Here is a 26,925-nt window from a genome sequence, read left to right on the forward strand (position 1 = left end):
TTTTCTCCTTAGCACCTACCACCATCTGACTTGCTGTGTATGTTTGTTTATTGCCTTTCTCCTTCAACCAGAATGTAAACTCCATGAAGGCACTGGCGTATTCTGTGAGCCTAGAAAGGTGCCTGGCATAGAGTAGGCACTGATTGGACATTTGTGTAGCGAAAAGAAGGGAGGAAAGAAAGTTTGGGGGATAGTGAAGGGACCAGTATTACTGGAAGAGACAGGAATGGCAGAAAGAAGTGGTTTGATGGATAACCTGGAGGATCTTGAATACTGGAATCACTATTCTACAGAAAATAAGAAATTCTTAAATTTTTCAGTACAGCAATATTTAGCCTTCTCAAAATAGTGCTTTGGTTTTAGGTTCTGTGGATAGAATAGTTTGGGGAGGGACTAGAGGCAGGGAGCTCGATTTCTAGTGGGTAGTTGTTGGGTAACAACTATAGGGTTGTACAGGTATGAGGCAGAAGGCCTTGCGATCAGGGTTTGGAGGTGAGAATAACATTTTTAGGTAGAGATGGCGGCTGGATACATGAATGCTGAGAGGTAAGCTCTTCCAGTTGTATAAGAAAGTTGCCTGTCTTAATAGGTATGTTTTAATATTGTTCGTTTTAATGTGGCATTTACTCTTAAACAAGTATCTTTTGTCATTTTTCAAACCAGAATATGGAATTTTGTTGTAAAATTTATAAATTAGGGAATAAAGTTGGAACCATTTAAGCAAACATTCATTTTTTAAGATTTTAATTGTATACTTGAAGGGGTAGAAAATCAATGTGGTAAAGCACACATACTGGCGTGGGGATGCGGGGGATAGGGAAGTGAAGCCTATAACTCCCAAAACACATTTTCTTTCATTTCTTTTTGCAATGAATAAAGTACATTTTAGGAGTTGTAGTCTTCCTTTGCTAGCTCCCCTTTTCCCATCTTGGTTCTGGAAATATGTGCTGCTTTAGAAACTCGTGAGCAGGTTCAAGCACAGCGTTCTTGTTCCTCCTCTGAAGGTGAGCTTGCTGCCCCTCTTCACAAACGCTTTTTCAGCATCCTTCGCTATTATTAAATGAGGTAACATGTAGTGCCTGTCATATAAGGCCAGCATAGAACACACTGCACAAATATTAGTTAAAAGGTTAATTAGATATTCTTAATATAATGAACTCTCTGTGTAGCCTAAAATATGGGGTTTTGATTCCACTTAATTCGTATCTGTAGGTTCTGTGCTACCTTATTTGTGTATTAACTCACATGGTGTTTTATTTGCTTATTTGAATTTAGACCATTAATTTAGAGGTTAAATAATCAAAGCCTGCCTTTCATTCTTTAAAATAACTGTCAGTTATTTTTCCTGAGTGTGAGATGAACGCTTAATCACTGGCCGTTTTAGCCAGATCGCCATATCCATGAAAATCAAAAAGAACTGATTATAGCTTCATTGTGTATTATATCATATGCTGGTTGCAGTTCTATTCTTGCTCAGTTGTTAACCTGCTGTGTTATTAAAACAAGTCCCATCATCTTTATGCTCTTGTGTCTCATCTGTAAAATGGGGATGATATTACTCCCCAGTGTTATTGTTGAATGCCATATTCCTCAGATAAACTGACATCTAAATAAAAGCATCTAAATCATTCTTAATGATTTATTTATTCTCTTTATTGTACTTTTAGTTGCTAATTAGATAAAAAGTGATATGGTATTTTTTTGCCAAGATTGGCATTACAATTTAAAAGCAGATGCCAGGATTGGGGTGGGGTGGGGGAGACAGTTGCTGTTGTGTGTATATTCCCCTCTGCTCTGTTTCATTGATTCCGGATCTTTTTTTTTATCCTTTTGTTTGATTTTATTAAGTTTATTAAAAATACTTTTCTTGGACTCATTGAAAGTCAAAATAATATTTTTTCATGTTGTTCAATACCATGCTGCTCTGGTAGTGGGTGCTTGGAGATTACATCTAATGCCAGGGAAATTCTTAAGATGGTTAAAGACAATTAGGATTGGAAGAGAAAAGGGGACAGGAATTCCCAAGTGCCTCCTGTGTATGAGGTCAGGTCCTTTCACAACTATTGTCTTATTTTATGATTCGTTTTTCATATTGTGATACAGAAGCAAGAGTCAAACCCGGTAGTTTTGCTTCAGAGTCAGTACTTTTTTTTTTTTTTTTTTTTTTTTAAATAAATTTATTTATTTATTTATTTTTGGCTGTGTTGGGTCTTCGTTGCTGCGCAGACTTTCTCTAGTTGTGGCGAGCAGGGGCTACTCTTCATTGAGGTGCGCGGGCTTCTCATTGTGGTGGCTTCTCTTGTTGCAGAGCACAGGTTCTAGGCGCATGGGCTTCAGTAGTTGTGGCACGCGGGCTCAGCAGTTGCGGCTCACGGGCTCTAGAGCGCAGGCTCAGTAGTTGTGGCGCATGGGCTTAGTTGCTCCGTGACGTGTGGGATCTTCCCGGACCAGGGCTTGAACCTGTGTCCCCTGCATTGGCAGGCGGATTCTTAACCACTGCACCACCAGGGAAGCCCGAGAGTCAGTACTCTTAACCGGCCTGCTGTAATGCTTTCCATCTAGTCTGTGATAGGCAGCCCCTAAGGTGGTCTCCAGTGATTCCTACCTCTTGGTGTTCGCGCTCTTGTGCAGTCTCTTGCCTTTGAGTATAGGCTGGACCTAGTGACTTACTTCAAACTAATAGAATGTGGCAAATGTGATGGGATGTCACTGCCAAGATTTGGTGATGAGAAGACTGTGGCTGTCATCCTGGGTGCTTGCCCTCTCCAGCTCTCTCCCAAGCGCTTACATGGTGAGAAGCAAACTGCCACGTTGTGAGTAGTGCTATGGCGAGTCCCACATGACAGAGAGATGATGTTTAGGGCCCACAGCAAGGTGAGTGAGCTTGGCGCTGGATCCTTGCCAGTCCAGCCTTGAAATTACTACAGCCCTAGCCAACACCTTGATGGCAGCCTTGTGAGAGACCCTGAACCAGAGGCACCCAGCTCAGCCTTGCCTGGCTTCCTGATCCACGTAAACTGTGAGATAATAAGTGATGTTTTAAGCTGTTGTTTGAGGATGATTTTTTTAAATAAATTCATTTATAAATTTATTTATTTATTTTTATTTTTGGCTGCGTTGGGTCTTCATTGCTGCGCGCAGGCTTTCTCTAGTTGCGGTGAGCGGGGGCTACTCCTCGTTGCTGTGCGCGGGCTTCTCATTGTGGTGTCTTCTCTTGTTGCGGAGCACAAGCTTTAGGTGCGCAGGCTTCAATAGTTGTGGCACACGGGCTCAGTAGTTGTGGCTCGCGGGCTCTAAAGCGCAGGCTCAGTAGTTGTGGCACACCAACTTAGTTGCTCCGTGGCATGTGGGCTCTTCCCGGACCAGGGCTTGAACCCATGTCCCCTGCATTGGCAGGCAGATTCTTAACCACTGCGCCACCAGGGAAGTCCCCTGAGGATGATTTGTCATATAGAAATAGACAACTATAGATTTTGGTACCCAAAGTGGGGTGGTTCTACAGCAGAAATCTAAAATGCAGGAGTGACTTTGGAACTGGGTAGTGGCCTCGGAGGAGAGTGTTAGTGAAAATCATAGTACCTTGGAAATGTTGTTTCTAAAATTTGGGACTTTGAGGAGATCGCCATGAAGGCTCAGAGGAAAGGAAACTGGAGGAAAGGGGGATCCTTGTTATATAGTGGTAGAAATTTTAGCATCACTATGTTTGTAGTTGCGTGAAAAGCAGAAAAGGTGCCTAGTGAACTGGCAGATGTCCCTAAGTAAATTTCCAAGCAAAACATTGAAGATGCCCCCTGCTTTCTTCTTACTGCTTCAAGTATGAGAAGAGAGAAATAAATTGAGGAAAGGACTGTTAAACAAAAAAGGTCAGTTCAAGGGCACTGCCAGGAGAATCGTGGTCTAAAGGTGAAGCTGAGGGTGTGGCTGTAAAACCTTTTGTTAAAACCTAAGAAAAACCTTAAGAGTCACACAGAAGACCTTTCAATCAAGGAACAGGACTTGTAACTGTTTTAGCATGAGAGAAGGTAGAGAAGGGCTTATCTTGAAGATTTTTGTGGGTATAGCTTTTGTCTAATGCAGTGAATCTCAGTGAGATTCACAGGAGGCCCACTGCAGCTACAACTGAAAAGGAGAAGAGACAGTTCAAAATGAAAAGAAGCTGTTGAACCCCCAGAATTGTTCTGACAGGAAACAGGCTGAGAAAATTACTCAGCTGCTAATACGTGCTACCTTTCGTGAAAAAAGAAGGATGATTCAAAGGCAAGAGCCACAGAGAATTCCTACCACAGCCTTGAGACCTGATCAAGGAACTCCGAACATTTGCCCAGTGAGATTTCAGAATCACTATGGACCAGTGACTCCTTTGTGTGTCCCCTGTCCTCCCAACACCCCTTTGGAGAAGTTACGCCATTTGGAGATTACAAGAGATTTCAGAGTAACAGAAACCAAAACAGGGCAGGTGAGAAGGGTGCCCTGATACTATGCCATTTTAGGCCAGTCTCTGCAGAATGCATATCCATTGCTAAATCATCCCTTCTTTTGGCTTTTGTTTGCAGATCTTCTAGTTACTAGAGTATTTGTGAGAAAGCTGAAGCAATCAGGAGGAGATTTCCCACCACCACACTTTACCCACCTTGTACCATCAGTGTCAGTGAACTTTCTCTCTCTCCCATTACTGTACACTAAGCAGTTGCCTTCCTTATAACGCCAACCCCTCAGTTGTGTACTAGGTCCCATCTCTGCTAGCCTGTTTAGGACCTGGACCCAGCAGTTCTCTCTCCTCTCTCTGGGATCATCAGGTTTTCTCTGTTTACTAGATTAGTTCCGCTAACATACCATTAAGCTGTTCTTCCATCCACTTGAAAATAATACTCTTAACCTCACTTTTCTGTCAGCTACTTTTCTTTTCTCTTAGAGCAAAACTCAGTAGAGTTGTCTCTATTTGCTCATACCAGTTCTTCTCCTCTCATTCCCTCTTAAACTCGCTCAATTAGGTTTTTATTGCCACTGAAATGGCTCTTGTCAATATTACCAGTAGCCTCCATGCTGCTAAGTCTAGTGGTTGGGTCTCAGTCCTCATGTTACCTGACCTGCCTGTAGAACATAATGTGGCTAATCATTCCCTCCTCTGTGATGCGCTTTCTTGGGTACTTGACTTCCAGGACATCACACTCTCCTGGTTTTCTTCTTATCTTATTGGTGATTTCTTCTCAGTTTTAAAGTTGTAATACTCTGGGTCAAGTCTTTGGATCTCTTCTCTTGATTCTTTTACTTAGTGATTTCATCTAGTCTCGTGGATTTAATTCTCAGTTAACCAGGACAAATAGCCAAAACTGTTTGTCATCTGGGCCCAGTGGGCTCTCTAATCTTTTTATCTTGGTTAACTATTTTTTTTCCAGGTTCATAATTTATTGTACAAATCGAGTATCACGTGATGAGTTGACGTTAGCTTCTTCAGGCCTGGGAACTTAATAGATGAGATACAGTTTAGAATCCGTTTATGTTGCTTTCACAGCTGGAGTTTTTTTAGACCTTAACTTGAAATGTAAGACTATCAAAGCAATACCTCCGTATGTGGCCAGTACACAATTCATTCTCCCTGTTAAAGTGTTAAGAGTCGAAATATTTTTTGATACCAGTGAAATGTAGTTGGGCATCAGTTTCTGGACCTGACATGATTTCAGTCTGTATCCTTCAGTGGAGGATTGTTTAACTCTTATGACTAATTTAAGAAATAAGAAATGATAGTGAAGGACTTCCCTGGTGACGCAGTGGTTAAGAATCCACCTGCCAATGCACGGGACGTGGGTTCGATCCCTGGTCCGGGAAGAGCCCACATGGCGCGGAGCAACTAAGCCTGTGTGCCACAACTACTGAGCCTGCACTCTAGGGCCCACGAGCCACAAGTACTGAGCCTGTGCGCCACAACTACTGAAGCCCGTGCACCCTAGAGCCCGTGCACCACAACGACTGAGCCTACATGCCACAACTACTGAAGCTCGCATGCTCTAGGGCCGACGTGCCGCAACAAGAGAAGCCACCGCAGCGAGAAGCCCACGCATCACAACGAAGATAACCCCTGCTCGCCGCAACTAGAAAAAGCCCTCGCACAGCAACGAAGACCCAACGCAGCCAAAAAAAAATAAATAAAATTTTTAAATAAATAAATTAATTAATTAAAAAGTCTGCACCAAATCTGTAAAAAAAAAAAAAAAAGGAAAGGAAAGAAATTATAGTGAAAAACAACTTTATTAGAAGTAAGAAAAAATGCATTCACGCAACTAACTACATATCTCTCCTATAGTGACTACAAGTCACATTTGAATACTATTCATGGTTTTTTTAAAAATTTTTTTTGCTGCACTTCATGTTTTCCTATCCTTTTTGTATCCTCTTTCTTTCTTCCTATTCTCCGAGACTCACGCTTGTGGTTGAGAGGGTAAACGTTCTCTTTCTAGTTCTGTATTTATTCCTGCAAGTTCATTTCCTAGCCGTATGAGGAATTATCTTATTAATTTGCGATCTTGTAATTGAACCTCTTCCTGTAAAATGAAAGCATTTGTTGTACTAATATCAATCATATTGAAGAAAATAGACATAGGCTATCTTCCAGACATTCTTTTGCAAGTACAGATTTTTGTCGTTGTGTCTAAACCTTCTTTAGCCTTGTTAATAGTACAAGATCTTTTGGGGTATTTTTTTAAGAGGGGTTTTTGAATCTATTAATAGTTGAAACTGCATTGAGCTGAGAAGAACATTAACGGTTCTTCTAAGGACAGAAAGAATCGTTTACTCTTTTTGAAATCTAAATAATGCGCTCTTGATTTCTCTTCCTTTTCCATCTGTGAAAATACATTCAAATTCAACCCTATTCTTCCTAATAGCGCAAACTAAAGCAAGTTTTTTGCTGAGTAGTACTCAAGCCAATCCCAAACTCGTTCTAAAATTGTCACAAGTTATATTTATGCTGTGAGTTTTAGGTTCTGTGTCAGTGTTTGTACTGTTTTTGACCCTTTGTTCTGCTCCTGCTCCTTTTGTAGATCTCTGCCTGTGTAGATGTGAATCTTCCAAATATATGATGTTTCACTGACATGTACTGTCCCAATTTTTATTCCCTATTTTCCTAGTTTTGGAAGCGTATACCTCAAAAAGCAGCCTCCTTTGAATGTAATTTAATTGCTTATGTCATTCATTAACCTGGAACATACCCGTCTTGTAAATTCTGATTTCAGATTCCAAATATGTCTCTTATAGGGTCTAGCTAATTATTGCTTCTGGTTCTTCTTCCTTCACTTACATAGTCTAAACACAATATTTAAAGATTTTTTTAGAAATCCTTTGACAATACATAATTATGTTCAAAAGATGATCTTCTTTTCATTTCTGTACCATCTGTTTCCTTCCAGTTACCTTTATATATGTATCTACCTTCAGCACTTGGCCATGTATGAACTGTATCAAGTAAATTTTGTCACATTCTAAGAAAAGAAAGTATACTGTTACATGTCCTTTTAGTGAAACAGGATGATCCCAATTCTCACTGCAAAATACTGCGTGAGGACATTCTTTCTGTTGAACTGGATGAGACTACCATAGTTCCTTTTTGTTATTAGAAATATATTGTTTACTTATTGATTCTTGACTGTGGTCAAGCTTATATCCTAGATTAGAATGTAATCATCTAAAGAGTTGTAGTCTCAAGATTTCACTTCTGTATATCAGACTTCACCATCATCATTAGAGTTGAGTGCTGCTATCCATGTTTGCATTCATCTTCGGATTCATCTAATAATTGTGAAACATTTTCCTCTGTTAGTTTTTCTTTGTCATTTTGGGTGGGAAGTGAAAAACTGTATTCAATGAAAACTGAGCAAACGGTAAAAAAACAGCATCTCTAATTTTCTTTAATGCCTTCTTGAAAGATGATACAATCCTTTGCGTAACGCAATAAGAAAACTGAAGGATGATGTGTTAGTGGTGATTTATTTCATTGTTGTATCATTCTTCTAAGTGAGTATGCCATTGGTCTGTCATTTTATTACTTTGGTCATTTTTTAAAACATGATTGGGAATAATTAATGAGTAAAGCTTATTGAAAAATCAGAATGTTTCAAGATATAGGGAAAATAAGATCCCTAAAATCTCATAATGCACCTTAGATTTATAAAAGGGTTCAGGGAACCCATATGTTAATTGCAAGATAGAATGTGTTTGTTATTATTTTTAAAGTAACATTTTCTTTGGGTTTTGGGGGGGGCGGGGATGGGAAATACCTCTGAGAAAGAATAAGTCATAAAATATAAATCCTTAAATATAGAACTGTTCAAAAAAGAAGAGTTGGGCCCAGTGGACTCTGATGGTATAGCGGGGGTTAAGTACTGTCTGTATGCTGATGATTCTCAAATGTATACCTACAGGCCAGATCCCTCCCAGGAAGTTTACATCCAATTGTCTACTTGACATTTCCATACCTAACAGTTACCTCAAACTTAACTTGTCCAGGCTGAACTCCTGGTCTCCACTTGCCTTCTTCCAGTCTCAAGCCTGTGGGAACACCTACAGTTTTCCCCTTCTCAGATGACATCTTTCTGTTGCTTGGGCCAGAAAAAAACTTGGAGTCATCCTGGACTCTTCTTTCTCCCTCACGCCAGTCTTATTAATCAGCAAATCCTTCAGGCTCTGCCTTTCAAAAATCACCTAAATCCAATTCCTTTTTACTAGCTCTGCTACTGCTCTCCTCGCTCGGTACCCCATCCTTTCTCACCTGTGTTATTGCAACTGTCTCCTACCTGGTCTCCCTGCTTCCACCATTGACTCCAAATAATTTATTCTGAACACAGCATCTGACTTAGACCTGTAAAAATATAAATCTGATCATGCTCAAAAAACCACTCATGTGTTTCACTGGGAGGAAAAGCCAGAGTCCCTGCAAGCCTCTGGTTGAGCTGGCTCCTGGGTACCTCTTTGACTTCTGTCTCCTCCTGTTCGTCCTCAGTCTCCTCCAGCCACACTGGCCTTCTTGCCGTTCCTCAAGCTTGCCAGGCACTTTGCAGTACTTGTTTCCTCTGCTTGTCATGCCCTTCTCCAGATACCCTCATGTGTACTGCTTCAGCTCCTTCACATTTCTGCTGAAATGTTACCTTTTCATTTAGCTCTTTTTTTAGTCATTTTATTTTAAGTTCTCCATAGCCCTTACCATCTTCTAGTATACTGTAAAAACATCTTTTTTTACTACTTTCCTCACCTGTAGAGATTTTTGTCTGGTTTGTTTATTGCTGTATCCCTAGTGTCTAGAACAGTGAATCATGCTCAATAAATATTTGTCAAATGGGTGCTAAATTCCAGAGGTCTTCTACTGGTTACTTTTTCATTAACAGGGGAATACTTAGTAACTATAGGAATTTACAGTGCAGAACTCTTCTTTGTATTTGTCATCGTCATTTTCTCTCCTTTACTAGGACCACTTGTCCCTGTGTGTGTGATGGTTTTACTGTAGAGGCAGTAGTGCTTCATGGTGCAGGCTTTGGAACCAAATTGACAAGGTTTCAAACCTGGCTCTCTGGCATTCTGTCTTAATGACATTGGGCATATTAATGTGCTTTCTCATCTATAAAATTAGAACAACAGCAACAAAAATAGTAGCTATCTCAGAAGGTTGCTCTGAGCCTGTAAAAGCTCTCAGAACAGTTCTTGGTACATAGTAAATGTTCAATTTATGTTAGTTATCATGATTGTTTCCTGGCTAGACCCATCCCAGTGTTCTGAGTCAGTGACCCTCCCGAGTGGCAGTACTGAGAACGCTCTGATTACCACCTATTTTCTTCCCCCTTTAAAAATAGTACGGGCATGTCAGGTCCTTCTTTCTCCTTTTTACCTCCGTCTTTCTCTTTTACTATTTAATCTTTAGTTATTTCCACTGTCAGCAGTCTTTTTAGATTTCTCCCTGCTCTCCTTTCAGCAAGTATTTATTAAGCACTTAACTTTCCCTTCCAGATTCTGTTCTAAATCTTGCTATGTTTCCTTTTCCTTGTCTCGCATCTTTTTATCCCATTTACAAAATAAACGAATTACCTTCCTTATGATTGATTGACTAGAATTACATTTGTATCAGGGAAAATGGAAATGTTGTAGATGTGGAAGTGAAATTTGTATTTTTTGAAGTTGCACACCCCCCCCAAAAAAAATTGCACCAGTCACTAAAATGCTTGGAAGTACTCCTACTCCTTCCTCTATGTCTCCACAGACGTCTCCACTTTCTTAGCGGATTAAATTTGTCTTCTACTTCTAACCAATATGCAAGATGATTTGGAAAAAAACACATCATTTCTTATTTAATTACATTGGCATTATTTGTAATTTGCTGCTATTTTAACTATCTTGTCCTCTGTTTATTTTTATTTCAGATGTACGGTAGTTCAGATCCATTACTGGTTCTGCACTCCTGTGTTCTCCCCCCACCCCACCCCAACTCCCTGATTACATTCCTGGGCTCTTGTGGTCTGGTGTGGAAACCCAGTCACCATTTATAAATATGTACATGTGTGTGTCTGTGTGTGTGTGTGTGTGTGTGTGTGTGTGTATTTCTTTTAATGGGGAAATGTGATCAATTCGAAACAACTCTGAAATAAAAATGAATTTTTAGAATATGACCCATTTTGTAAATTTTAGATTGTATATTGGCTGTAATATTCTTTTCAGAGCAGACAAGATGGACCCATTTAGGCATCCATTTAAAGAGGTTTTATTTTGAGACTCTAAGGGGCTTTTATTTGTAAGATATGCTGTGGTATTACCTAATTCATGTTACAAGGAGAACAGTATTCTTTTTGCTGCCTTTTCTTGGTATAATCTTTTTCTGGGCGCATTTCATCAACAAATTTAAGACAATTGAAATGCTTATTAAAAGTGTCCCCCACTCTGTATCTATAAACTCTGGGTTCTTCTTATTCTTTTTTCTATTATATATTTACCCTATTCATTCATCCATGCTAATTGGCAGCAACTGTTTTGGGAAAGTACTATAAGGCATAATGAAAACTGCTAGATTTCTACCTTTATATTTTGGTAATTTGCATTTTTTCAGTAACTTTTATTTTCCTTTGAACCCTTAAGATTTACCTCTTTTCACCAAGAAGTAAACTAATTTAAATAATTTAAATTAATTAATTAAATAAATAAATTTTAAAAATTTATGTTCAAGTTGGGCAATAAATCCTTTTACTTTTATTTTTACTATTTCACCAGACAAAATATATTAGGCAGATTTATTAATTTGATAATGAAAAATTCTATTTTGTTTTGCCAATAAAATATAAAATTTTAAATGTCAAGGCATAAACTCCCAGGGGATAAGAAGGGGCTAGGAGAGTAGGCAAGTTGAAAAGGGGTGTTTGGGGCTTGGCCAGATTCTTAAAAGGGCGGTCTGCCTCTTTATGGTGTTGGCTGCAAAACAGACACACATACTTTGAGCATTTGTTATTTGCAGTTGGTGGTGCATAGTTTGGGGACTAGGTGAGGGATATGTTACTTTCGTAAGCACAGAATCAAGTTCTGACCACTCATTATTTGACTGAAAGTTTATTGAGTTTCTACTATGTATAGGTATCTTGTAGTTTGCCTTTCAGAGTGTTACCTGGATTTTTGCTTAAACTAAAGCTAGCCAGTGGCCCCATTCTCATTCTTTAACAGAAAAAAAAAAAAAGAAAAAGAAAAGGGGGTAAGATGTGTGTATATTTTAGGTTTAATAAATAAGTTAAACTTTCCTTTTGAATACCTTGCCAAAGGACTTCAGTGCTTGTGGTCTTAGTTCGCTAGGACGGCTGTAACAAATTTCCACAGACCGGTGGCTTAAACAATAGAAATTTCTCTCACAGTTCTGGAGGCCTGGGAAGTCCCAGATCAAGGTGCCTGCAAGGTAGGTTTCGTTCTGAGGCCTCTTCTCTTGGCTTGTAGGCTGCTGCCATCTCCCCGTGTGCACACTTGACCTCCTTGTCATGCATGCGTTGGGGCGAGCAAGAGCAGGAAAGTGGATGCGAGTGTCAGCCGGCTCTCTGCTGGCTCTTCTTGTAAGGACACTACTCCTATCAGATTGGGGACCCCGCGGCCCTGTCTTCTAACACAGCCACACTCGGGGCTAGGACTTCACCACGTGAATTTTGCAGGGGAGGGACCCACAAACATAAAGACCATAACATTTGTCTTTTTAATTCATCCCAAATTTGAGTATTTACTGTGCACTAACCACCTTTCTAGTCCTGCCCCTCTCCAGCTTTGTAAACTCAAAGCAGTGACTCAGCCTCACCAGGCCACAGTTCATCAGTAAAACAAAGGTGTTGAACCTGTGAGTAGCCATGATTCATTCTAACTCCATGGATACTAGTTCCATTTTCATTTCCCTCTTATTTTCCTCTTTCTCTGGTACACTTAGGATTTTGTGTCAGGTTTCCTCTCTGTTCTTACTCTTCTTTTTCTCTCCTTTTGTTTCCTTGTATTTTTTATGCTCACATTCTGCCCTCTGTCTCCATCCTTGCCTTCCCTGAATTGGACATATTTTCTAAGAACTTATAAGTTTACTATATTTAATAATTCTTTAAGGATTTAGCAAATAGATGGAATGTCATATTTCTTTCTGTTAAACATATTGCAAACCTCTACACTAGATTGACTCTAAATTAAATTGCTTTTTAGTCACTTCAGAACATATTTGGGTTGTTTTCCTATAGTTTGCTCACAGCATTTTTCTTAGAATTTAGCCCGAGGGAGGCTAGGGATATTGTTTTTCATGTATGCTTTTAGTAAAGCATCTACTTCCTTGTGGGGGATCAGTTAGTACGAATTGACCATGATGACAGTGATGGACTTTTCACTCTTGAGGGAAGGAAAGACCCGTGCTATCCCTTCCAATCTCTCCCTTTTGATCTGTGACAAAAGGAAATAGTTGTTCTACAGTCTCAATGGCTTTTCTCCTTTTGTGAGTATTAGCAACAAACTATGAAGTCAGCTTCACAGGATGTAAAAAAATGTGGGTAACATGGGTGCAAGACTGCGTTGCTGCTGACATTCCCATGACTGATGGAGAAAGTTTGCCAGAAACATTGTCACCTGGACTATTATAAGAACTAGATCATGAGTGGAGAGAGGTCTTACCCTAGTTGTAATATAAATCCTTAGTCTGATGGGCAGTCTGAAGAAACAAATCATTCTGAAACAAATTCTGCACATTTTAAAGCTGTTTCTTCTAGAATTAAAAAAATCTGTTAACTACAACACGGTGGTAGGTATTGTGATAATAATGGTGATTATAATTATAAGGATACTGATCAGCAGCTACTGATTTTTGAATGCCTCCGTCCTACTTGCCAGGCTTTCTACTAAACATTTTACAGTCATTAACACATTGAATCCTAACAGCAGCCCTGTGTTAAGTGGTCACAGACAGGCCACTCTGGTTTTTCCTATGAACTCTTTAAAGTCGGAGGTGAATTCTCTGTGTCCCAGCACTTAGCTCAGGGCTGAATGTATATCAGATACTCGGTGGTAGTTGTTGAACTGACTTGGACTCTGGCATACCATCTTGCTTAGAATTGTCCGTCTCTGCCTGCCCTTGCCCTGCCCAGCCATGGCCACAGAAAGCTTGCAAGTTCAGGTGTCTACTCTAAGTTAGAGAGTTTAGCCTGACCTTATATTAAGGAGCTACTTTCCCACTACTCATCACAGGCTTTAAATAATCTGATGCCTCATTACCCATGTGCCAGGGGTTAAACATGACCCTTATCAGATTGGCTTGCCTCCTCGCCTGGTCTTTTTGTTCTGGTACATGATGATGCTCTAATTTTTCTTGGAGCCTGAGCCCAACACTGAACCCCAGTTCAGTTTACAAAGGACTCCCCTAACCAGTGCCTTTTTAAACTTATTGGATCCTGATTCCCTTTTTCTTGCTTTGAGTTTGATGGTATTCCTTCTCATGTGACTAGGAAAAGTGAGATTTGGCCCGTCCTCTCTCACTGCACCCCTTGAATGAGAACAGCTCTGATTAGGCTAGTTTGATATAGCCAGAAGGCTTAATCGTTTGGATCTTGACCTCTTTCTGTAGGATATCAGTCTTTTCCCCATTTTTACTGCTTTATTTCCATTAAATAATTCCTTGCCCCCAGGACTCAGCATTTCTTTGTATTTCCATTGTTGCCTATTGATGTTACCCTCACTCTGAAGCCCTCTTAACTGTTGTTCAGAACTCCTTTCCTTCTGCCCTGGGCCTTCACAGCTTCCAACTGTTTTGTCTTCCTTTCTCTTACCTTCACATCTCTTTTGTCCCGCTCTCCTCCACCCATACAACACACATTACTTAGGGAAACCCAGTTATATTCCAGAGCGTGGGTCTTGAAATATGTTTATGCACCGCCAAAGTTCAGTTTCCCTTCATCTTATCTCCGCAGGCAATTAACACAAATGAAAATAGTGACCTTTTAGAATAGCTTTCAAGGGAGGGAGCAACATACCAACTCCCCCAGGATGCTGCTGAGTGGGAGCCAAGTGGCGTGAAGAAGTAAGAGCACCAGGAGTAAACCTTTTAAATGCACAGTTTCAAACTCTGGGACTAAATGGAAGCAAGAGAAGCAAGTGGAGAGGCGAAGTGGTGCCAACGGTAATGTGGAATAAGATAAAGGCAATCCAGAATACATGGAGAGCCTCAGTGAGTTGTTTTCTTGTTCACATTCTCTATGGCCATGTCCCTCGTTGCATTGGTAGGTAGACTAAGTCATGTTTCTTCACACATCTCTGAATAAGAGGTCAAAAGAGTATAGTTCATTACACTCTTGTTGCCTCCAAACAAATCCTAAAAGTTCAAATAACTGGAAGTCAGTACCTAAAAACAAAACATACCCTACTATTTTGAGAGGAAATTGAGACCTGCTTTTATCAGCCATTTATCCAGAAAAGTGTATGTTCTGTAAATCCAGTCAAGTCTCCTGCACTGTCTGCATATTCTCTGTAATGCAGTGGATGTTCATAATGTGATCCAGATATTTTCAGTACAGTTCTGTGTTATTTCATTGATTCTCACATATGACAGTTCTCAGCCAGAAACTCCTGTTGTCTTTTTATTCAACTTTACTGTTTCTCTTAAGACACAGAAGTTGTTGAAAAGCCCTCTTCTGTTATCCTTATCCTTTTGCATAGAGGTTACTATTTTGAACCTTTTGAAGGGACCTTGCCACAAAAGTCCATATTTACATTCTGTATGTTTAGAGCCATGATCTCAGGCAGAAATTAGAAGGAGGTATAAAGCAGAATCTCAGGGCTGGGGTGAGAGAGACTATACAGTTCAAAAAAGAACATTTAAACCTCTAAGTTGTAAAGAACATTTCATGAAAGTAAGACTGTATGCACTCTTCTGGGCTGATAGAGGAGGATTCAGAAGATAATGGTGAATAAATATTGTAGTACAGGGGTTTTTAAAGTGAGTAAGAAACACTTGTGTAGAATCTCTTAATTTTCCCAGAGTGACTAAAAGAATTTCCACTTTGGTAAGTCTGCAGTACAGTGTGTCAGTATAGCTGGTTTATACCAAAAGATGTGGGATGGCTTGAGAATTCAGGCATGACCAAAAAGGGGCAATAGATTCTTGACCCCAAATTTTCCCTTGAGGATTTGAAGCCAGATTGGCTTAAACAACTGTTGAATAGAAAGCAACACACACACACACACACACACACACACACACACACACACACACACACACACACACACACACACCCACCCACCCAAAGATCTCTCTTACTGCTTTAGCCCCTTAGTAAGACAGTTGGAATGTTGGAGCTGGAATGTTTCTTGTCAGTTGGTCCCTGACTTGAAAGAATTACAGTGGGGCTAGTATTTGGGTCTCTGGCCTAGCCCTTAGAAGAGAAGGAGTTTGGGGTTTTTGTAAAGGAGTTGAGGGTTAGAAATGAAAGTAAAGGCCGTTTAATCAAAGGGAAACATCAGAGAGGTAGGATTAGGAAGTGAGCTTGGGGAAAATACCTAAATTAGAAATATTAGTTGTTCACCAAGGAAGAATAGGAGTGTTTGAATGGAACAGCTTTTTAAAGAAGGCATTATCACAAAACCGTGTTAATTTTTCTGGCCTTTTGGTTCTTAATCTTTATTTTTGGTTTTGAACTTCTGAGAATCAAATGAAAGCTCTGGACCAGGTCCCCAGAACAATGTACATTTTTATAACATTTTGCACACAGTTTTTAGAGGATCATGGGCCCTGTGAAGCCCAACCATATTAAGAATACATTAACTCTTCTGTCAGCTGCTACCGCCCAGACTTAGCCAAAATATAGTGAACTTGGTGCCACAGGAAGTATTTGGAGGCTGTAAGATGATTAACGTTGCTGGCACGTGGATGAAGAATGGATTAAATTCAACGTAAAAATGTATGTGTGCATTAGACCTGTACTCTTGTGCCAGACAATAATAGAATCTGGATTTTAAAGAATTTAATTTCTTTTCATGTCTATTTAGTACTTTTTTTTAAAAAAATGAAGGTAATTGATTACAGCTGAAATATGAGGTATATATATTATTTAATGTGCTGGACATAAGATCCTGGAAAATCAGCTGCAGTCAGGCTTTGTCATTCACTGTGACACTGAATAAGGCATTTATCCTGTTGTATAAAAGAATACATCATAAAGAGTTACTGCTAGCAAACTAAATTGTAGGATACTGAGAAGCAACACATGCAGGATTGCTCCAAGTCACGTAACTTCCACATTAACTGCAGGTATCATAGAACTGCAAGCCAGGGAATCAAGATGACAGAGGCTAATGTGAAATTGAATATTTCTGTATATGGCAGCTTATAGTTAAGGTGGAAAGAGCAGGCTGGATCAAGGTGATAGATTTAGAGTGAGGTCCTATATGTGTAGGAAAACCAGAGCCATAGTGGGCTTACTCACTGGGGCTGAATAAGAACTGAAAAGTCAGGTGATATAGAAGATCCATGTGCCGAAGTCTAGAATCCAAGGATACTAGCTGAGGCAGGTGAATTTTCATGCTGAGGCAAATGGCCCAGGCAGTATTTTGGAGATTCAACTCTTGAGTAAGGTACCTGAGCACTAGGGATTCAAGGCCTCTTTAGTAAACAGGTTTTGGACATAATTTACTTTTTTTTTATTCAGCAAATACGTTGTGCACACCTACTGTGGGCCAAGCACTCTGTCAGTGCTGGGAATATGCAGCAGCCTTGATTTGGATGCTCAATCAGTCTAACGATTGCCTCATCAAAGAACTACTTTTATATGTTTTTGGTGAAAGTAGGAATGAGTTCCTATACTCATTAGTCTAAAGCTTGGCAGAGTGTGGAGTGAGACATTCTGGCTGGAATGAAAGGAAGGAGACAGCAAGTAAAACAGTTATTCCTTCCTGCCCTCACAAATATTTTAGAACTTAGGGATCGATTTTCCTAGATTCTTTTGATTTGGGTGGTAAATAATATCATACTTCTGGATATTATTTTTTGGGAGTCTTATGGATGCTATCTTAGTTTTTTGTTTTTTTAAATTTATTTGTTTATCTATTTATTTATTTATTTATTTTTGGCTGCGTTGCGTCTTCGTTGCTGTGCGTGGGCTTTCTCTAGTTGTGGCCAGCCGGCACTACTCTTCATTGCGGTGCGTGAGCTTCCCATCGCGGTGGCTTCTCTTGTTGCAGAGCACGGGCTCTAGGCACGCAGGCTTCAGTAGTTGTGGCATGCGGGCTCAGTAGCTGTGGCTCGTGGGCTCTAGAGCGCAGGCTCAGTAGTTATGGCGCATGGGCTTAGTTGCTCCGCAACACGTGGGATCTTCCCAGATCAGGGCTTCAACCCGTGTTCCCTCCACTGGCAGGCGGATTCTTAACCACTGCACCACCATGTTCCCGCTACCTTAGTTTTAAAAGGTGATTTCAAAGTATCTGTGATAGATCCTTTCCCGTTGTTGTCTTAAGTGGGAAGTAATGAGTACTGTAGTATCAACCCAGACTTTCTAGAAAGAGTCTACATATTGGTCCTTAATTGATTTGAACAGGTCTTCTGTCTTCTTCCTTCTTCCTTCCTTCCCTTCAGTTTTTTTTTTTTTAATACGTGCAGTCAGTGGAAGTATTTTATTTTTTCTAAATTGGTTTTCTTTTTTTAAAAATTTTTAAATTTAATTTATTTATTATTATTATTTTTTTTATTTTTTTATAAACTTATTTATTTTATTTATTTTTGGCTGCGTTGGGTCTTCATTGCTACGCACGGGCTTTCTCTAGTTGTGGCAAGCGGGGGCTACTCTTCGTTGCGGTGTGTAGACTTCTCATTGCGGTGGCTTCTCTTGTTGCGGAGCACAGGCTCTAGGCGCACGGGCTTCAGTAGTTGTGGCACACAGGCTCAGTAGTTGTGGCTCATGGGCTCTAGAGCACAGGCTCAGTAATTGTGGTGCACAGGCTTAGTTGCTCCGCGGCATGTGGGATCTTCCCGGACCAGGGCTCGAACCCGTGTCCCCTGCATTGGCAGGCGGATTCTTAACCACTGCGCCACCAGGGAAGCCCTTTATTTATTTTTTTATACAGCAGGTTCCTCTTCAGTTTTAATAGTTTGTATAAGTAATATAAAAAATAGTTTTTAAAAAAGTGGTGTGATATACAGTGTTAGATATTACATTAGTAAAATAATCATATCTAAAAGTGTGTTTTTTATTTGATATTCGTATTTTGTTTTGGCTAAGGTGACTGAAGGGAACTTAACTCTGGAGGTAATAAAGAACAAAAAATTTTAACTTGGAAACTGATGATCAAATGGAAGGTGTGAATCCTTATTACTTTTCTTCACAAAATAATTTTCAAAGAGTGGTAATGCAAAAAAAGCTAATCATATTAACCGAGGAAAGATCTCTTAAGTTTTTTTTTTTTAATTGTTTTAATTGGAGTATAGTTGACTTACAATGTTGTTAGTTTCAGGTGTACAGCACAGTGATTCGGCCATGTGTGTGTGTGTGTGTGTATTCTTTTTCAGCTTCTTTTCCCTTATAGGTTATTACAAAATATTGAGTACAGTTCCCTGTGCTATATTACATCTTAAGTTCTAATAGTGCTTACCAAAGCAAAAAACTTTAGTTAATATATTTAAGAAACATGAGTGATAAATAGAAGGCTGTTACAAGGCAGTGTCTGCATACTGCTTTTGTCCCCTGATGCGGGCAACTATGTGTCTAGTGAACACAAAGAATACATTGTAAAGTCCATAATGTTTTGGTAGCTCCACAGGAAGAAGCATATGATATAATAATTATAAACATTAGGCATAATCATTTTGTGGTGTTCTGGGTGACATCAGAATATAAAACTGCTGGCTGATGTATTCAGATTATTCGTGATTTCAGGGCTAAGTAGTTTTATTTTTTAATTAAACTTTTAATTTTGAGATAATTGTAGATTCACTGCATATTTTTGATGGGATTTTGACATAGGTAAACACCCGTGACACACTCAAGGTAATGAATATATCCATAACACCCCCCGAAGTTTTTTTCCATATCATTTTGCCACATTTGCTTTACTGTTCTTTCCTCTTTTCTATATTTTTTATGAACATTTTGAGAATAAATTTTTTAAATATGTATTTGTATGTATGTGTGGGTATGTGTATACATGCATATATATCATGTTCCTTTAGTCCCAAATACTTCCATACTTATTTTCTTTCTTTTTTTTTAAAGTTTTTTTTTCCCCCCGCAGTTGCATTTTTTAAAATTAATTAATTAATTAATTAATTAATTTTTGGCTGTGTTGGGTCTTCGTTTCCGTGCGAGGGCCCTCTCCAGCTGCGGCAAGCGGGGGCCACTCTTCATCGCGGAGCGCGGGCCTCTCACTATCGCGGCCTCTCTTGGTGCGGAGCACAGGCTCCAGACGCGCAGGCTCAGTAGTTGTGGCTCACGGGCCCAGTTGCTCCGCGGCATGTGGGATCTTCCCAGACCAGGGCTCGAACCCGCGTCCCCTGCATTGGCAGGCGGATTCTCAACCACTGCACCGCCAGGTAAGCCCCATACTTATTTTCTAAAAACAAGGGCAGTCTCTTATAGAACCAAAGTACATTATCAAAACCAGGACTTTTAATATGGATATTATCATCTCATCTGCAGCCCACATTCCAATTTGCCAGTTGTCCCAATAATGTCCTTTATAGCAACAGATACATTTTTTTCCATTAAAATTTTAGTGTTCAGATAATTGTAGATTTGCATGGAGCTGTAAAAAGTAGTACAGAGAGAGCCCAGGTACCCCCTTTGCTCGGTTTCCCCCAGTGGTGACGTCTTGCAAAACTCTAGTACAGCATCGCAACCAGCAAGTTGACAGTGATACTCTCAAGATTCAGAACGTTTCCATCACCACAAGGATTCTTTCTAGTTGTTTATTTATAGCCACAGGCACCTCCCACCTGCTCCTGCTTCTCCTTAACTCTTGGCAGCCATTCATCTGCTTTCCGTTTCTGTAATTTTGTCATTTTAAGAATGTTATATAAATGGAATCATATGGCATATGACTTTTGGGGATTGCATTTTAAAACTAAGCATAATTCTCTGGAGATTCATCCTGGTTGTTGCATGTAACAATCATCCGTTCCTTTTTACTGCTTAGTAGTATTCTGTGGTTTGGATGTATCACAGTTTGTTTAAAAATTCACACATTGAAAGATATCTGGGTTGTTTCCGGTTTTTGCCCATTATGAATAAAGTTGCTGTAAACATTTGTGTATAGATTTTCATGTGAACATTTCTCTGGACTAAATGCCCATGAGTACAATTGCTAGATCCTATGGTAATTGCATCTTTACTTTCTTAGGAAACAGCTAACTGTTTTTTGCAGAGTGGCTGTACCGTTTTACATTCCCACCAGCAATGTATGAGTTATTCAGTTTTTCTACATCCTCACCAGTATTTAATGTTGTCACTTTCTTTTAAAGCTATTCTGATAGATATGTAGCGGCATCTTATTATAGTTTTAATTTGCATTTCCCTAATGTCTAGTGTTGAACATCTTTCCATGTGTTCATTTACTATTTGTATATCCTCCTTGGTGGTATCAGTGTCTTTTGCCTATGTTCTCATTGGGTTGTTTATTTCTTTACTGTTGAGTTTTGAGGGTTCTTTCTGTATTCTAGATGCTAGTCCTTTGTCATATTTGCAAATATTTTCTCCCACCCTATGGCTTGTCTTTTCCTTATCTTTTCCTTTGTTTCTTTTACAGAAGAATTTATCAGTTTTTCCTTTTATGAGTCATGTTTCTGGTGTCAAGTCTAAGAACTCTTTGCTTAGCCCTAGGTCCTGAAGATTTTCCTCTATGTTTTTTGTTTTCAAGTTTTACAGTTTTGTGGATATACATATGTGGGCTCCCTGCCTCTCCTTCTCTAATATTACTTGGGCAGGGATGTTGGGATGCCTGGTTATGGCCTGGTGAGGGTGGAAGTCTCAGCTCCCCACTTGGCCTTTGCTGCCATGGGTGGGAGTGAGGTACGGGTATGGCTGGACTAGAGCAGTCTAAAGTTTTCTGTCTTGCTAGGGTGGCCCTTTCAATGTTCTTTGGTTGCAGAGAGCATGCTTTTGTTCAAGCCTTTTGTCTGAACCCATTGGCATTCCCGGGTTCTTTAGCTCCAAGTTTGAGCTATAGAAGGCATAAAGGAAACCCAGGGAACTCACCACTGTGTTCTGAGGTCCCAATCCAGTTTGCTTTCTTCTCTCCACCTTTAAGAGTCTTCTTATGTTTGTTTAATATATAAAATGTCTAGGGTCTTAAATTGTACTTAGTGGGAGGAATAGGGATGAGGTATGTACTCCTTCCAGGAAGCAGAAGTCGCTAGTTTTGTTTTATGTTAATTGATAGTATTTCTGTCAAAGAGAAACATGTGTATAAATATAAATGTTCCAAGAGAAATAAATGGTACATGTACTATCTTCCAAACTTTCTGTGTTACTTTTTTGTTATTTTTTTTTGGAATTAAAATTCTACAAGTCATAGGGCTCCATAGATTTTCAGGAAATAGATATTTATCTAATTATGCTATTTGAATAGAACCTTCATGGTATCTTTTCTGGTATATAACCCTCCCAAAAAATTTCTTTTATTTTTGCCTTTGATTTATGGCAAGTTTTAAAAACTTACCCCTGAACTAGACTTTTGAGAAAATTTTCTCAAAATATACTGTTTTTCTGGCCATTATTAAAATGTAATTATCAGTTTGTAACATATTTGGTTCCAGCTGGGTCTCTGTCTCTTCTAATTTATCCCCAACGCATGTCTATCTTAGACACACTGGCTGCAGTTTGATTGCCATTATGTGGCATGTTGTTGCTTATTGTGTCAGCAGTTTTAATTTGTTTCCCTGAATTTGCAATTATTCATATCATGGTCACCTTTTTAAAGTTAAAGAACTACACATTTACAAAGTTATTACAGTTCCACAGTCCTTTATCTGAAACCCTTGGAGTCAGATATCTATTTTAATTTGGAATCTTAGATTTTAGAAAGGAAAAGCAGTACATATACTCTGTTAGGGTAACACCCCTAGTTGGGCATGGACAACACCTAGTAATCGCACTCATTCATATATTTACAGCTAGGTGTTTCTTAGTATTCACACCAGTTATGGTGTTTGGGTCCCATTTTATCACCAAATGAGTCCCTCTTCCACCACCACAAAGTTTGGTGGCAGGGGCGGGGGGGAAGGAGAAGAAAGAAGGAAATAGTTTTCCAAGCTTTTTGGACTTCGGATTTATACATAAGGGATCTTGGCCCAGTGGAGATAGGACCTCAGCAAGCCAAGTTAGAGTAAAGGCCGCTATCTTTAGGCCTAAATTCCCCACTGTTTAACTGCTGAGGTGGTGCTCTAGGCCTGGATTTGCTAACTGTGATTGTTTCCAATATGAAAACAAAAGCAGCTCTTGGTTTAATCCTGTTATATGGTGTTGATCTTAAAAATCATTGGATTCATGTTAGGATTTTGAGTTTAATCCTGTAAAGATCAGACTAACTTTCATCTTATTTATCCTAAATCCCTCTTTAATCTTGTTAATTATGCCAGGCCATTTTCCCCAAGGGCTAGGGTAAAATATCTATATTGTATATATTCATATAGTTGTTTTTCCAGAGATCTCTCTCTACCAGCCCCCTCTCTCTCAAAAAGAAGATCACTTTTCTCACACAGAACTAGAGAGCCACGCATACTTCCCCGGAGTAGCATTAGTATTGCAAGGATGACATTAGTTCTGTATTCATACACCTAAGATTAAAGTGGGTCTTGGCAAGGCCTCCTGAGAGGGAATCTAGTCTTCATCTCGGATTTCCTGAGGAGGCATATGGCACTCTTCCGAAAGGGGATATAATTTGAGTTTAGAGGCTCTTAGGATATATTAGTTGGATTGATTGTAATTGAGACACCACTCCCCTGTAGTAGAATAGGAAATCAATTCTTAAGTTTTGACCTTCACGTTGAAATTGCACCATATGCCATAGGAAAAGAAAGTACATGTTTGGTCTTGGATCTCCTTGCTTCCACTTTGCAGAATATAACTGCTTTAGACCTTGTGCTCTCTGTTTCCTTCTTTTTTTTTTTTTTAAAGATAATTGTCAATGACCGTCCTCTACAAGGCAATCAAAATAATAGATCCCAGCTAACCATAATTTTTTTTTTTTCTTATCTCTACTTTTAGGGGTGGGAAGTTTTGTAACTGGATCAAAAGTGTTACTGATTAAAAAAAAAAAAAAAAAAGTGTTACTGATTGATTCAGGAACTAGTAACCTACTGTATACCAAATGATCCTTCTTGAGGCCCCACGTGGTTACTGCTCTCCCTCTAATTGTCGGGCGGCTGTTGTTGTTGTTGGCTGCCTAACAGCTGGAGTACCCAGTGCCGTGCCTTACACTCATAGCACGTGGCGCCTTTATGACATGGGCACAAGCCTGGTAGACTCTGTTAGTCTTCCTCTGCTTATTTCACTTATGACAATTCTACAAGGATTCCTAGATATAAAAGGTATAACAGGGCTTCCCTGGTGGCGCAGTGGTTGAGAATCTGCCTGCCAATGCAGGGGACACGGGTTTGAGCCCTGGTCTGGGAGGATCCCACATGCCGCGGAGCAAGTGGGCCCGTGAGCCACAACTACTGAGCCTGCGCGTCTGGAGCCTGTGCTCCGCAACAAGAGAGGCCACGACAGTGAGAGGCCCGCGCACCGCGATGAAGAGTGGCCCCCGCTTGCTGCAACTAGAGAAAGCCCTCGCACAGAAACGAAGACCCAACACAGCCAAAAATAAATAAATAAATTAAAAAGAAAAAAAAGGTATAGCAAACCATTGCATTATGAATTAAAACTGACTTTAGAGCTATTGATATATTCAGCTATACTTTATTTTTCAGTGAAATGGGTACAGAGTCTTTTTAATGCATGTATGTTTATGAATGTTTACTTTGCTATTTACTTAAAAGGAAATTAAAGGATCTTCTTTGCAAAAACGAGAGATGAGTCTTCCTCACTGGAAATACTGTAATGCTGACATTGCGATTGTGAGAAGTGGAAAGAAGTTGTTACCAGGATCTAATTTTAAGAATCGGAAAAATCTGGGGTTAAGAAACTCACTGTCGGTGATGGAGTGATTGTGTATCTGGATGCTTTGCCAGAAGTGAGGAGGGGCAACTGTGATTTCTAATCCGCTTTGGGGGGAAGCTCCATATCAGGGCTGCACATTCAGTGAAGCAGCCCCTTTATCATAAAGAGAATTTTAATTAAAGAATGTTCTTGCATCATGAGCAGAGTAAGCGACAGCTGGCTACACTGGGCGTTTATCTCCTTCAAACCACATTACCAGTAATTGCTGTATTAAATCAAAGTCAGAAGAGATTATAGGTCTGAATCAAGCCAAGGGGCTGGTGCCAACCCAAGGGTTCCCACACTGCTGCATTGCTGCTGTCAGAGCCCTGTTCCTATCCCCAGTAGGGATGAGTGTCAGGTAATGCCTGACAGTTCATCTATAAGGCATGAGCGTGATGAACACAGTCCAAGAAGAGAGGCAGTTACATGTTCAAGACTTTGTGGCCTCGCCTTTTGGTTAGCTTTTCGTTTTGAACACGAGAGTACGGTTTCTTATTGTGTTTCGGTACTACTAGACAGAACATGTTACCTGCCTTGCACTTGAGGAGATTTGCTTTGGGATAAAAATCACCTGTACTTTCTCTGCTGTTTTACTTACTAATATTCCCTTCTTGATCAAGCATGGTCTTCTCACTTTGAGTAATTCCTTCAAGAGAAATGTATTGCCCTACACTGCCTATGCTTAGGAGCTCCCCCTTCCTCCTTCTGACACAATTATGTAGCTCTTTATATACTTTCTGCTTCCTATTGAGGCCACATATTCCTCAGATAATTGATCTGGCTTCATAAATCAGGTAATTCTGAATCTCCTTTAAATGCCCTTCTTAAATTATTGGAGATGATGATGATGACAATGATGATAACAGTAACTATAATATATTTACTATATGCCAGACATTCATATGTTAACTGATGTAATCATCACATCCACCCTATGAGGTAGGTAATTCTTTTTCCAGGTGAAGGACCTGAGGCAGAGTTGTTAAATAACTTTTCCAAAGTTACACAGCTAGAAGTGATAGAACTACAATTTAAGTCCCAGTGGTTTGGTTTCAGAACTCTGGACTCTTAACCACACAGTGTGTTGCTTGTGTAGACCAATCAGACCTAATACCCAACACTCTGCTGGGTATTAGGAATATTTTAAGGAATAAGATAGATTCTATTGTGCCTGCCCTCCTGGAGTGGGAGAGGCAGAAATAATATGTATGACAAGTTGGAAAGGATATGTACAAGTGCTAAGAGTGTATGTAGCAGGGGTCTAACCTAGACTAATCCAAAATAATTTTCAGAAAAACTTGCCTTTTTGCTTCTGCTTATATCTCATACTGCTATACCCATAATCTTCCTTTTGATAAGATTTTTTCTGTAATGTTTTAGGGCATACTGGGGACTTTCCCCTACATCCCCTTACCAGTCCACACACCCCCTGCAAAGAAAATAACTAGCCCTCTGCAAGTTCATTGCAGTAAGTAGGGCAGGAATTCATTTAATTTTTAAACAGCTCTATTGAAGTATAATTGATATACAATAAACTGCAAATATGTAAAGCTTCTAATTTAAGTTTTGACATATGTATACACCCATGAAATCATCACCACAACCATGATAATAAATATATTAATCATCTCCAAAAGTTTTCTTTTGCCCCTTTGTAATCCTTCCAATTCCCACCCACTCCCCGCACATTTCCAAGCAACCACTGGTCTGCTTTCTGACACTATAGATTAGTTTTCATTTTCTATTATTTTATAAAAATGGGATCATACAATAAATACTCATTTTTACCTGGCTTCTTTCACTCATTGTAGTTATTTTGAGATTCATCGATGTTATTTCATATACCAGTGGTTCATTTATTTTTATTGCCAAGTGATAGTCCATTGTGGATATACCACATTTGTTCATCATTTATCTGTTCATGGACATTTTCAGTTTTAGGCCATGACACATAAAGCTGTTATGAGTATTCATGTATAAGTCTTTATATGGATATATGTTTTCATTTCTCTTGGGTAAATGGAATGCATGGACCATATGGTAGGTGTATAATTAACTTTTTCAGAAATTGCTAAACTGTTTCCACATTGGTTGTACCATTTTACATTCCTGCCAGCAGTATTTGAGACTTTCTGTTCCTCCATAGCCTTGTCAGCACTTGGTATTGCAGTCTTTTTCATTTTAGTCGTTCTAATAGGCAGGTAGTGGTATTGTTGTGGTTTTAATTTCCTAATAAGTAGTGATATTGAGCATCTTTTCAAGGGTCTGTTTAGCATCCCTG

General features: G+C 39.5%; 1 protein-coding gene and 1 pseudogene across 13 annotated transcripts in view; one reads left to right on the top strand and one right to left on the bottom strand.

The window, feature by feature from the left end:
* Positions 1–26,925, top strand: part of RBFOX2 (RNA binding fox-1 homolog 2) — a 263,107-nt gene that overhangs the window by 123,825 nt on the left and 112,357 nt on the right. The gene's annotated exons all lie outside the window — the stretch shown is intronic.
* Positions 5,496–5,673, bottom strand: LOC133101361 (ATP synthase membrane subunit K, mitochondrial-like; annotated as a pseudogene).

Source organism: Eubalaena glacialis, chromosome 11, assembly GCF_028564815.1.
Source record: "Eubalaena glacialis isolate mEubGla1 chromosome 11, mEubGla1.1.hap2.+ XY, whole genome shotgun sequence".
In the NCBI taxonomy this organism is placed as follows: domain Eukaryota; kingdom Metazoa; phylum Chordata; class Mammalia; order Artiodactyla; family Balaenidae; genus Eubalaena; species Eubalaena glacialis.